The sequence below is a fragment of the Engraulis encrasicolus genome, chromosome 2 (assembly GCF_034702125.1).
Source record: "Engraulis encrasicolus isolate BLACKSEA-1 chromosome 2, IST_EnEncr_1.0, whole genome shotgun sequence".
In the NCBI taxonomy this organism is placed as follows: Eukaryota; Metazoa; Chordata; class Actinopteri; order Clupeiformes; family Engraulidae; genus Engraulis; species Engraulis encrasicolus.
In genome coordinates, this window is record NC_085858.1 from 36573517 (window position 1) to 36585459 (window position 11943).

Below are 11943 nucleotides of genomic sequence, written 5' to 3' on the forward strand. Positions count from 1 at the left end.
CGAGAAGTAGTCTATCGCAAATTACATTGTGACTGAAACACTTGAGATTCTACATACACAAAACAAGAAAAAAAACTTCACTTGAAAGAACAGGGAACACGCACAACACAGCGTGTCTGCGAGGAAAGCTCTTTCTCTGTAACACTGTCATAGAATGTAGAATTCCCTGCACAGACTCATTGAGTTTCACCGTCCATTCTCCCTAGTTGCTGTTTGGTGTTGCAGCGACTACAAAACTAATGACCTGGCTGTCCATTAGGCTACAACTTTAAAAACAATACAGTTAATGATTGTTTTGGAAACGTTTAGTTGTTGCGTGCTGACAGGCTGTAACTCAAAATAGTGAACATGGCGAGACTGACACGTCATTCACAAATTACAAGCGTCATGTAAACTGCGCATGGATCGGAAAATCAGATCATTGTTGATGCAGATATGATTATTGTAGAAAAGGCTATGGACATTTAGTAGTTTTCCCTGGTTATTTTTCATGCACTTCCTAGTTTACCGATAGGACTCTTATTTTGACATCGCTAGTTTCCGGAAGTGACATCACGCCTTCCTCCATCTTTGTTTTAGTTCAGATGCCATGATTCAGTTACACCTAACTCCGGAAAGTTTCCTAATTTATCTTCAGCAATCCTGTGTTTGTGTGCATAAATGACCGCAGTAAGTCACCTTATATTGTTGTTTAGATGATGTTTTGTCAGTATCAATGTATATTCGGTATATTTGTGCGCAATCCTGTCGTTATTTGGTAGATTGTGTTGAACATGTCTAGTTCACATGTTGCCTATGCAATTGATGTAATTCCGGTTTATTTACATCAGTTATGTGGATTAATGATTACTATGGTGATTAGTGTGGTGTTAATGTAACAGTAACTCCACTGGCAACATCTGATTTCTTGTATTTTATTTCCTTTGTGTTTAGGACCACACACACACACACGTACACATCCATGTAAATACATATCGAAACCCATGTATTGTCCAACTTGAAGTCTAATAGAAGAAGTCAACTTTAATCAACCGTCTGGCGTCATCCTTTCATACTGAACCCCTCATTCAACATCCTTCTGGGCTTAAGTACTGCTCTGGCCGGCACTCCTTGATTGTGTGTAATGAAAATACAGAACGGCGCAACCTCTTAGTTTAATATACAGTCCAACCACCTGCTATCTTCCCTACATTAATGGTCCTTTCGAGCCGGACGTACATTGTACTCAATCAAGATGGATATGAAAGATGTTGAATTCCCTGTTGTGCGCCCCCGACGCCAGACACGCCCTCCTCTCCGTTATGAAGATTATGAAGTAGACTACAAGGGGCTTGGTGCTCATTGGCATGAAGAGGAAAATGTACGTAGTCACAGTACTCCTCGCCATCTCCTAAGTCACTCACCTGTCAAGAGCATAGCCTATGACGCAGAGCTAGAAGACATCCAGCAGGAGAGGCGTGTGTTACAGCACATGTTGGAGCAGTCACTGCAGTCCCAGCAGTGCATGTCAGCAGGCCTAGCAGAACTGAAAGCAGTCCGTGCAGACATGCTACAGCTGGTAAATACTGCACGCAGCCTACAACAACCACAAGAGGTACATGGCTATCACTCAGCCACAGTGGATGATGATGGAGAATGGCCACCACCACCACCGTGGGTAAGCAACACCGTAGATGTGCCACCCGTGAGTGAACAGCCCATGGTCGACCGCCTCGACCGATTAATGAGTGAACTGCAGCTATTAAGAAATGAGACACAAGCAGCCAAGCAGGATGTGGCGCCAGTAGCCCAGCCGCTGTCAGCACCACCACCTAGCCAACCTTTCGGGCCCACCTACCCAAGCAATAGCCATGGCCCTACAGTTACCCAGCGGCAGCGCCCTGCATGGTCTAGCTTGCCCCCACCTCCACCGCAGCTCACCTCCACACCATACGGCGTGCCTCTTAACCCCACTGCACTCCGCCCTCCGCCTACGCAGCGTCCACCACCTCCTCAGGGTCTGCCATATGCATCCAGGCAGGCGCCAACCTACTCCACGCCATCATACCACACCTCCATCGTAGAATCAGCCTATCGTGGCCCCCGTGCTACCATCCCCAACTTCTCTCATCGAGACCCTGGTGAGTTTACTCATCTCAAGATTGCCCTCGAGAACCTGCTACCTGCTCATAGCACCGAAATGTTTAAGTATCAAGTCTTAGTTGATCACCTGAAGCTAGAGGAGGCCAAACTGATAGCTGATGCCTACATCCACTCCCAGACACCTTTTACTGACACAATGATGGCCCTCAATGAGAAGTTTGGACAGCCTCATCAGCTGACCATTAAGCGGATCGCTGAGGTGATGGACACACCTGACATACGACGGGGCGATGCAGCGGCCTTCGACCAGTTCTCCCTTCAGATACAGTCACTGGTGGGAATGTTGAAGACTCTCGGCCCTGATGGTGAGGTGGAGCTCCTATGCGGTACCCACGTTGCAAGGCTGCTCAGCAAGCTGCCACCAGAACAGCGAGCTGATTTCCGCAGATGCATGTTCAGCCAGTCTAAGAGGAGTTACACTCTCTACGACCTAGCTCAGTGGCTGAAGCACGAAGCCTGGTGTCACGACTTTGATGGCCAACTGTCTTCCAGAGGGGTGAAAGCCAAGCCCAGTGCTAAGCCTAGCACCAACCCAAAGAAGCCCTCCGTCACTGTGCTGCACGGAACAGACAGTACACCTAGGGAGGTCAAACCTACAAGTGACAGTCAAGCCAAGGTCAAGCCAGCACCTTACTGTGCATTCTGCGACAACCGAGAACACCACCTGAGTCAGTGCACGGCCATCAGTAAGCTAAGCAAAGAACAGCTAACTGAGTGGATCAAGACCAACAAGAGATGTTGGCGCTGTGCGCGCTCACACCAGGCGGCTCAGTGCACCTTAAAGAAGACCTGCAACCTGTGCCAAGGTCGCCACCTACAGGCCCTACACGAAGTCAATACAGCAACCCAGAGAGGCCCCACCCAAGCAACAGCGCCACCTCCAGGTGGCGGCACAACCTCCACCGAGGTGTTGTACCTCGATCGGCCAGCTGAAGGCAGCAGGGTGCTGCTGAAAGTGGTTCCAGTGTTCCTGTACCATGGTGGCCGCACTCTGGACACCTATGCTGTATTGGACGACGGATCAGAGAGAACGATGCTGCTGCCAGCTGCCAATGAGGCATTGGGTCTTCATGGAACTCCTGAGTCCTTACCTTTACGTACAATTAGACAGGATGTCCAAACCCTACACGGAGCCAGCGTATCCTTCACCATCGCCTCCAAGGCAAGACCCGAGACCAAGTACAAGATCACCAATGCCTTCACCTCTGCCCGCATCGATCTCGCCGACCATACTTACCCTCTGGAGCAGTTGCAGAGGAATACAAGCACCTCGCAGGACTGTCGCTTCAGCCCTTGAAGAGGGTCAAACCACTCCTGCTCGTAGGCAGTGACCACCCCCACCTGGTGACTCCTACCCAGCCAGTACGACTGGGTCCCCTGGTGCTCCAGCAGCAGTCCACACCAGGTTGGGCTGGGCCTTGCAGGGCCCCTCCAGTGTTATAAGCCAGCACTCCAGCCCACAGCACTGCTTCTTCACTTCAGTTCCCCCTCAAGTGACTGAGTTAATGAAGAACGTTGAGAAGCTGTGGCAAGCTGACCTCATACCACTAAGGGGCAGCAAAGTGGTGACCCGCTCCAAGCAAGACAACCTTGCAATCAGCCTGCTTGAAGGAAGGACGACTCGTGTCGACGTTGAGGGCATCTCTCGTCTCGCCACCCCCCTGCTGCGGCACAAGGACATGCCACGCCTTCAAGCCACCCCCGATGCAGTCCTGCCAAGTCTCAGAGGAGTCGAGAGACGACTCCAGAGAGATCCTGAGAAGGCCACTGTGTATGGCGCTGAGATCGACAAGTTGATACAGGCAGGGTCTGTTGTGAAGCTTGACCCATCAGAAGTAACTGGAGGAGAGGAAGCATGGTACATTCCCCACCACCTAGTTAGCCACAATGGCAAACACCGCCTTGTATTCAACTGCTCATTCCGGTACCGAGGTCAGAGCCTCAACGAACACCTCCTACCTGGGCCTACTCTCGGAGCATCGCTGCTGGGAGTCCTCCTCCGATTTCGGGAGCATGAAGTTGCTGTGAGTGGAGACATAAAGAGCATGTTCCACCAAGTGCGCCTGCTACCCGAAGACCGGCCTCTCCTGCGCTTTGTGTGGCGCAACCTATAGCAAGATGAACCCCCTGCAGTGTACGAGTGGCAAGTGCTGCCATTCAGCACTACTTGCAGCCCGTGTTGCACTGCGTTCGCCCTGCAGCACCACACAAGAGAGAACACCCAGCCTGGAGATGAGGTGAGGAATTCAGTAGAGCGATGCTTCTATGTGGACAACTGTCTGCAGTCCCTCCCTACCACCGCCGCCGCCAGAGACCTTGTGGACAAGTTGAGTTCCCTCCTGTCCTCGGCTGGCTTTGTACTTCGTCAGTGGGCCAGCAACGTACCCGAAGTGATCAGCCACCTACCTGAGGACCTCAGATCCACCAGCGCTGACCTCTGGTTGGCACACGAGAAGACGGACAGTCCCGAGTCGACATTGGGTCTCAGCTGGCAGTTCTCCACTGACATCCTGGGATACAAATGTCGCCCTATCCAGTACGATGAGCCCACAATGCACAACATCTACAAGGTGCTCGCCAGTCAGTATGACCCCTTGGGCTTCATCCTGCCCTATACCACCAGAGCCAAGATGCTAGTGAGATGCCTTTGGGACAAGCAGAGAGGCTGGGATGACCCCCAGTTGCCCCCACATCTCCTCAAGCAGTGGAGAGACTGGGAAGGTGAGTTGCAGTTTCTCCCTCAAGTCCGCTTCAGTCGTCCATACCTACCCAAGGGCACAGCTGCTGCCGTAAGCGAGAGAGAGCTTCACATCTTCTGCGATGCATCGGAGCTGGCCTACGGAGCAGTGGCGTACCTCAGGATGGTCGACAGCGACGGCGCACCACACCTGGCCTTCGTCATGGCTCGTTCCAGAGTGGCCCCCAGACGTCTACAGTCCATGCCGAGGTTGGAGCTGTGTGGTGCCCTCACCGGAGCTCAGCTCTCCAAGCTCCTGAGCGATGAGCTTACCCTGGACATCAAGCGAACCGTGATGTGGACAGACTCCACAACCGTGCTGGCGTGGCTGAGATCGGAATCCTGCCGATTCAAAGTCTTCGTCGGCACCCGTGTCGCTGAAATTCAAGATCTCACTCAGCAACACACATGGCGGTACGTCGACTCTGCCCAGAATCCTGCTGACGATATTACTCGTGGCAAGAGACTGCAGGACCTAGCCCAACCCAACCGATGGAGCCAAGGCCCTCCGTTTCTCCTCCTACCTTGTGACCAGTGGCCAGCAGACCCTCCAAGCGCCCTGGGAGATTCTCCAGATCCTTCAGAGTTTCGCAAAGAGACCTTCTGTGATACCACCTCCACAGCTGTGAGTCAAGCCGACTCAGAGCTGAACAAGTACAGCACCTGGAGGGAGCTGCTGCAGGCCACAGCCCTGGAGATTCATGGGGCGGCTGCTGAGGATGGATGTGCTAGTGCAGAGGATTACCGTGATGCAGAGACTTACCTTCTTCGACAGGTCCAGCGAGACTGCTTCCCCAACGAGCTTCGTCTCCTTAAAGCAAAGAAACCAGTCCTACGGAGCAGCCGTCTCTGCGACCTCTCTCCGGAACTCGACGAAAGCAGCGACCTCATCAGAGTTGGTGGTCGACTCCGCCGGTCAGAGGACCTGGACCACTCCAGTCTACACCCAGTGGTGTTAGACCCCTCACATCCAGTGACCCTCCTGCTTATTCAGGACTTCGATAGTCGCTTGAAACACCCCGGGCCAGAGCGCGTCTTCGCAGAGATCCGGCGCTCCTACTGGATTCTTCGAGGCCGAGAGGCAGTGCGTCGCTTCCAGAAAAAGTGTAGAGACTGCCGCCGCTGGAAGGCGAAGCCTGCTGTCCCTCAAATGGCTGACCTGCCCTTAGCCCGCCTACGCCTGTTTAAACCCGCCTTCCACTCTACAGGCATCGACTGCTTCGGGCCGTTTGAAGTCAAGGTGGGAAGGCGTCTGGAGAAGAGGTGGGGGATCATATTCAAATGCCTAACCGTCAGAGCGGTTCACCTTGATCTACTTACCTCCATCGATGCCGACTCCTTTCTCATGGCCCTAAGAAGGTTTATCGCCCGTAGAGGGACCCCTGCGGAGATCTATTCTGACCAGGGGACCAACTTCAAGGCCGGTGACAGAGAGCTACGAGAGGCGTTCGCAGCCATGTCACCTGATCTCCAGTCCCTCCTGGCACCCTACAGAATCAACTTCCACTTCAACCCTCCCGCTGCGCCACACTTTGGAGGAGTGTGGGAGCGAGAGATTCGCTCAGTGAAGAGTGCCTTGTACACCACTGTAGGTGGTCAACCCCTTCAGGAGGAGGTCCTCCGCACCGTCCTCGTCGAAGTGGAGGCGATCCTGAACTCCAAACCGTTGGGGTACGTTCCCTCCGACGTCAGTGACCCAGACCCGGTCACTCCCAACTGCCTGCTGATGGGGCGGCCTGACGGGTCCCTCCCACAAGTCGTCTACCCCAGAGATGAGCTCCTCAGCCAGCGGAGGTGGAAGCACACTCAGGTGATGACAGACCACTTCTGGGCTTGCTTCATCAGACTGTACTTACCTGGGCTGCAGCTCAGACAGAAGTGGCAATCCTCCTCGGCCGACGTCACAGAAGGCTCTGTGGCAATGATCGTCGACCCCCAGCTCCCTAGGGCCATGTGGCCTATTGGGCGCATCGTCAAGGTCCACCCCAGCCTTGATGGTCACGTCCGGTCCGCGGATGTGAAGGTCAGAGACCGCACCTACACCCGACCTGTCGCCCGGCTGGTGATCCTGCCAGCCCTTCCAGTCGGTGAAGAGACTCATCCAACTTGAGTAGCCTTTTCTTTGTTTCAAATGTACCAGGTACATTTGGGGGCGGCTGTAGAAAAGGCTATGGACATTTAGTAGTTTTCCCTGGTTATTTTTCATGCACTTCCTAGTTTACCGATAGGACTCTTATTTTGACATCGCTAGTTTCCGGAAGTGACATCACGCCTTCCTCCATCTTTGTTTTAGTTCAGATGCCATGATTCAGTTACACCTAACTCCGGAAAGTTTCCTAATTTATCTTCAGCAATCCTGTGTTTGTGTGCATAAATGACCGCAGTAAGTCACCTTATATTGTTGTTTAGACAATGTTTAGTTAGTATCAATGCATATTTCGGTATATTTGTGCGCAATCCTGTCGTTATTTGGTAGATTGTGTTGAACATGTCTAGTTCACATGTTGCCTATGCAATTGATGTAATTCCGGTTTATTTACCTCAGTTATGCATATTAATGATTATTATGGTGATTAGTGTGGTGTTAATGTAATAGTAACTCCACTGGCAACATCTGATTTGTTGTATTTTATTTCCTTTGTTTAGGATCACACATTCACACATCCATGTAAATACCTATCAAAACCCATGTATGATACCACTTGAAGTCTAATAGAAGAAGTCAACTTTAATCAACCGTCTGGCGTCATCCTTTCATACTGAACCCCTCATTCAACATCCTTCTGGGCTTAAGTACTGCTCTGGCCGGCACTCCTTGATTGTGTGTAATGAAAATACAGAACGGCGCAACCTCTTAGTTTAATATACAGTCCAACCACCTGCTATCTTCCCTACAATTATAAATGGTGAAAATGAAGGAGGGAATTCCAAAAAGTTAAAGACAAGTAAAGATGCCTTATTTTGGTGCAGCAGCTGTGCAGAGCCAGCACCTAGGCTACATGCAGGCAGCGCCAGGTGTAAAGGCGAAATGGTTGCGTGAGGAATTTAATATCTCTGGATCGGTTTTTTGATCGGCATGTTTTTCCGATCACCGATCAGGCTATTTTTGGCCATTATCGGCCGAGCATGATCGGCTGCCGAGCAATCGGAGCACCTCTAGCTATTACTATAATATTTTAACAATAACATGGAATTAGCATTTTAATCAGCAGGTATTTTAAGTTTCTTTTCACAAATTTTGCAGGGTTTTTGACAGGGACAATAGCACATCATTAGCTCACACTTTGAAAATACTTTATAAGGGTCAAATAAACGTGGTGCCATGAACAGGAAATGGTGTTTCAGTGGTAATGGCTGTTGACATTCTGCACCAATTGTTTTTTTTGGGTTTTTTTTGGGTATATTCTGAGGATATATACTGTATAAGAGTCAAATAAACCACGAACATGAAATGACGCTTCATTTGTGGTAATGGCCGTTGACATTCTGCACCAACTGTTATTTTGGGGGCGTTTTCTTTGGCATTGCTGCATTCTAAATATTCAAATGTAACAAGGTCAACAGACCTGCGTCATGCACAAACCCTCCGAAATGCAAACGGGACTTCAAAGCCCGTCGGACTGACCTGACTCTGATGCACACACAACGAAAAACAAATAACATTTACTGACACAGCAGTCATGAGCAGGGAAGCCGACAGAGGGGCACAAAGGGGTCTTTTGTCCTGGGCCCAGGAAGAGTAGGTGGCCCCAGTATTGACTCCTTATTACATTGTGTGTATTGGGTGGGGGGCCCTTTCAGAAGACTTGATCCCGGGCCTAGAAAAAGCTGTCCGCGGTCCTGGTCATGAGCATGATTCATGATTGAAGTGTCAAGTCAAATTGATAACATGTGTCATGTCATGTTTGTATCATAGGCAGGCCACTATTATATGGACACACTAAAGCACGTGTTACCAAAGTCACACCACGCCTCAGCTCTCTCCAACAGCCCTCTACCCACAGTACCTGTTTATTAGTTGTTTTTGCCGCATCAGCCTCTCTCTCTCTCTCTCTCTCTCTCTCTCTCTCTCTCTCTCTCTCTCTCTCTCTCTCTCTCTCTCTCTCTCTGTTTCTCTTTGTGTGCCTCCTATTTTTTGCTGCTCTGATCTATTTTGCTCTCTCTCTCTCTCTCTCTCTCTCTCTCTCTCTCTCTCTCTCTCTCTCTCCCTCTCTCTCTCTTTCTCTCTCTCTCTCTCTGTGTCACCATTGCTTGTCTAGATAGGGGACATCTTTGTCCTGCCACTGCCTGCTTCCTCCTCCTCCTCCCCCTCCCCTTCCTCCTCCTCCTCCTCCTCCTCCTCCTGCTCCTCTCTCCCCCTCCTCCCCCTCCTCCTGCTCCCTCCTCCTCCTCCTCCTCCCCCAGCGTGTTACATAACTGCTGAGTGCTGCTGTGGGGTGTGCAGGTGAATGTGGATGATGAATCTCTCCTGTGAAAAGGGGACAGTCACACCCAGAGCACCCTGCCGAGAGAGCACCAATCGGGTGGCTCCTCTCTCCCACGGAGAGCCAATCAAACGGTCCCTCTCTTCCAGAACAGGCCATGGAAAGCCAATCAAACAGTTCTTCTCTTCTCCTAGAACGGGCCATGGGGAGGCAATCAAACGCTCGTCTCTCCCAGAGGAGAGACAAGAGGAGAGAGACGTGAGGGCTTCCTATGCAGCTGTCACCTGGCTTGCTTGCTTACCAGGGGTCGTGACATCGAGTGCACAATACTCCTTCCTACTTCCTCCTCTTCCCTCATGTCCTTCCTTTTCCACCTCTTCATCCTTACTCCTCTCCATTGTTGCCAGATTGGGCGGTTTCCTGCCCTTTTGAGCTGCTTGCGATGGCTGTATGTGGATAAAATTGGTTAAAAAGGGCAATTTGGCGGGTTTTCTTTGCAAATGTATGGTCATAGAAATGAATAGAATTTTGTTCAGATGGCAGATTATGTGCTTCCAGGTGGGCTTTGAGAATCTTTTCGGCTGGAAATTATCAATCACATCTGGCAACCCTGCTCCTCTCCCTCGTCTTTTTTCTCATCTCCTTCTTTTTCCTCTTCTTCGCAACCTCCTCCTCCTCCTCTTCCCCTTCTTCTCTTTCTACTCTCCTGCCTTTTTATTGCTAGTCTCTCTCTCTCTCTCTCTCTCTCTCTCTCTCTCTCTCTCCCTCTCTCTCTCTCCCTCTCTCTCCCTCCCCCTCTCTCTCTATTTGTGAAAATCTCTGCAGTCCCTTCTCCTTGCTCTACCCCTCTCCTCCTCTTTCTGCCTGCCTGCTCTTCCTCTCCTCTCCTCCCTTTTTTGTGACACATTTTGCAGCCCTCTCCCTCTCCCTCCCCCTCTTCCTCCTCTCCTTTCTCTCCTCTCTCGTCGTGACACCTTGTCTACTCCTCCTCCCCCTTATTCCTCCCCCCTGCCTTTCCTCCTCTTCCTCCTCCTCTTCCTCCTCCTCTCCCTCCCTCCCCATCGCTCCCTCTCTGTGACACCTTCTGTACCACTCGTTCCACATTCTTCTTGCCCTCCTGCTTTCTCCTCCTCCTCCACCCTTTTCCTCCTCTCCCTGCCTTCTCTTCTTCCTCTCCTCCTCCCTTTCTTCCTCTCCCTTTTCACAACACTTTCTGTACCACTCCTCAGTATTCTTGCACTTTTCTCTTCCCTCACCTCCTCCTCCTCCTCTTCCCCATATCTTTGACTTCTCCTGTTACCCCTCTTCCTCCTCCTCTTCCCCCTCCTGTTCCTCATCCTGTTCCTCCTCCTCTTCCTCCTCCTCATCCTCATCCTCTTCCTCTCCTCTCTTCTCGTGACACGCTCTGTACCCCTCTTCCTCCTCCTCTTCCTCCTCCTCTTCCTCCTCCTCTTCCTCCTCCTCTTCCTCATCCTCTTCCTCTCCTCTCTTCTCGTGACACGCTCTGTACCCCTCTTCCTCCTCCTGTTCCTCCTCCTCTTCCTCCTCCTGTTCCTCCTCCTCTTCCTCCTCCTCATCCTCCTCCTCTTCCTCTCCTCTCTTCTCGCGACACGCTCTGTAGCCCTCTTCCTTCTTCTTCACGTGTCTTCTCTTCCTCACCCTCCTCCTCCTCTTCCTCCTTCTCTTCCTCTCTTCTCTTTTCTTGAGGCCCTCTGTACCCCTTCTTCCTCCCTCCTCTCCTCCCTCCTCCCCTCCTGCCTTCTCCTCCTTCTCTATATCTCTCTATGTGGAGGGGTGCACTCTCGCTCGCTCTTCTCCTTTTTTCTTCTCACTTCCTCTTCATATCTGTTCATCTCTCTCTCCCTCTCTCTCTCTCTCTCTCTCTCTCTCTCTCTCTCTCTCTCCCTCTCTCTCTCTCTCCCTCTCTCTCTCTCTCTCTCTCTCTCCCCCTGCTGCAGTGCAGTGTGCAGAGGGCTTCACACATTCCCCAGTGCCTCTTTCTCTCCTTTTCTCTCTCCATCTCTCTCTACCTCTCTACCGTGCTGCTTCTCTATCCCCCCGTCCCTGGTGGCGGTGACTTTGGAGGAGGTATAGAAGGCGACAGGCTTTGGCTCTCTGCCAGACCTGCCTCTGCTTACAACACCCCTGGGGGGGAAAACACCACACACTACGTGTGTGTGTGTGTGTGTGTGTGTGTGTGTGTGTGTGTGTGTGTGTGTGTGTGTGTGTGTGTGTGTGTGTGTGTGTGTGTGTGTGTGCTATGGGGGGTGTTGTTTCCGCTATCTCCTTGTATAAAGATTCTCTTCTCATCTACCGTCTTATGTATGGCTTAGGTGTGTGTGTGTGTGTGTGCGTGTGTGTGTGTGTGTGTGTGTGTGTGTGTGTGTGTGTGTGTGTGTGTGTGTGTGTGTGTGTGTGTGTGTGTGTGTGTGTGTGTGTGTGTGTGTGTGTTACTGCTCAATATCAGCTGTTATAGGGAGCATGTTCATCTGGAAGAGAAGATGTTTCCTGTATCCTTAATGATGCATTTCCATAACAAGATGTGTCTTTTGGTCAAAATAGTTGTTGGATTATTCATCATATTTGGTTCCTATTGATTTTAACTTGAAATGTGGAATCAAATAAAGTACATAAAATGTG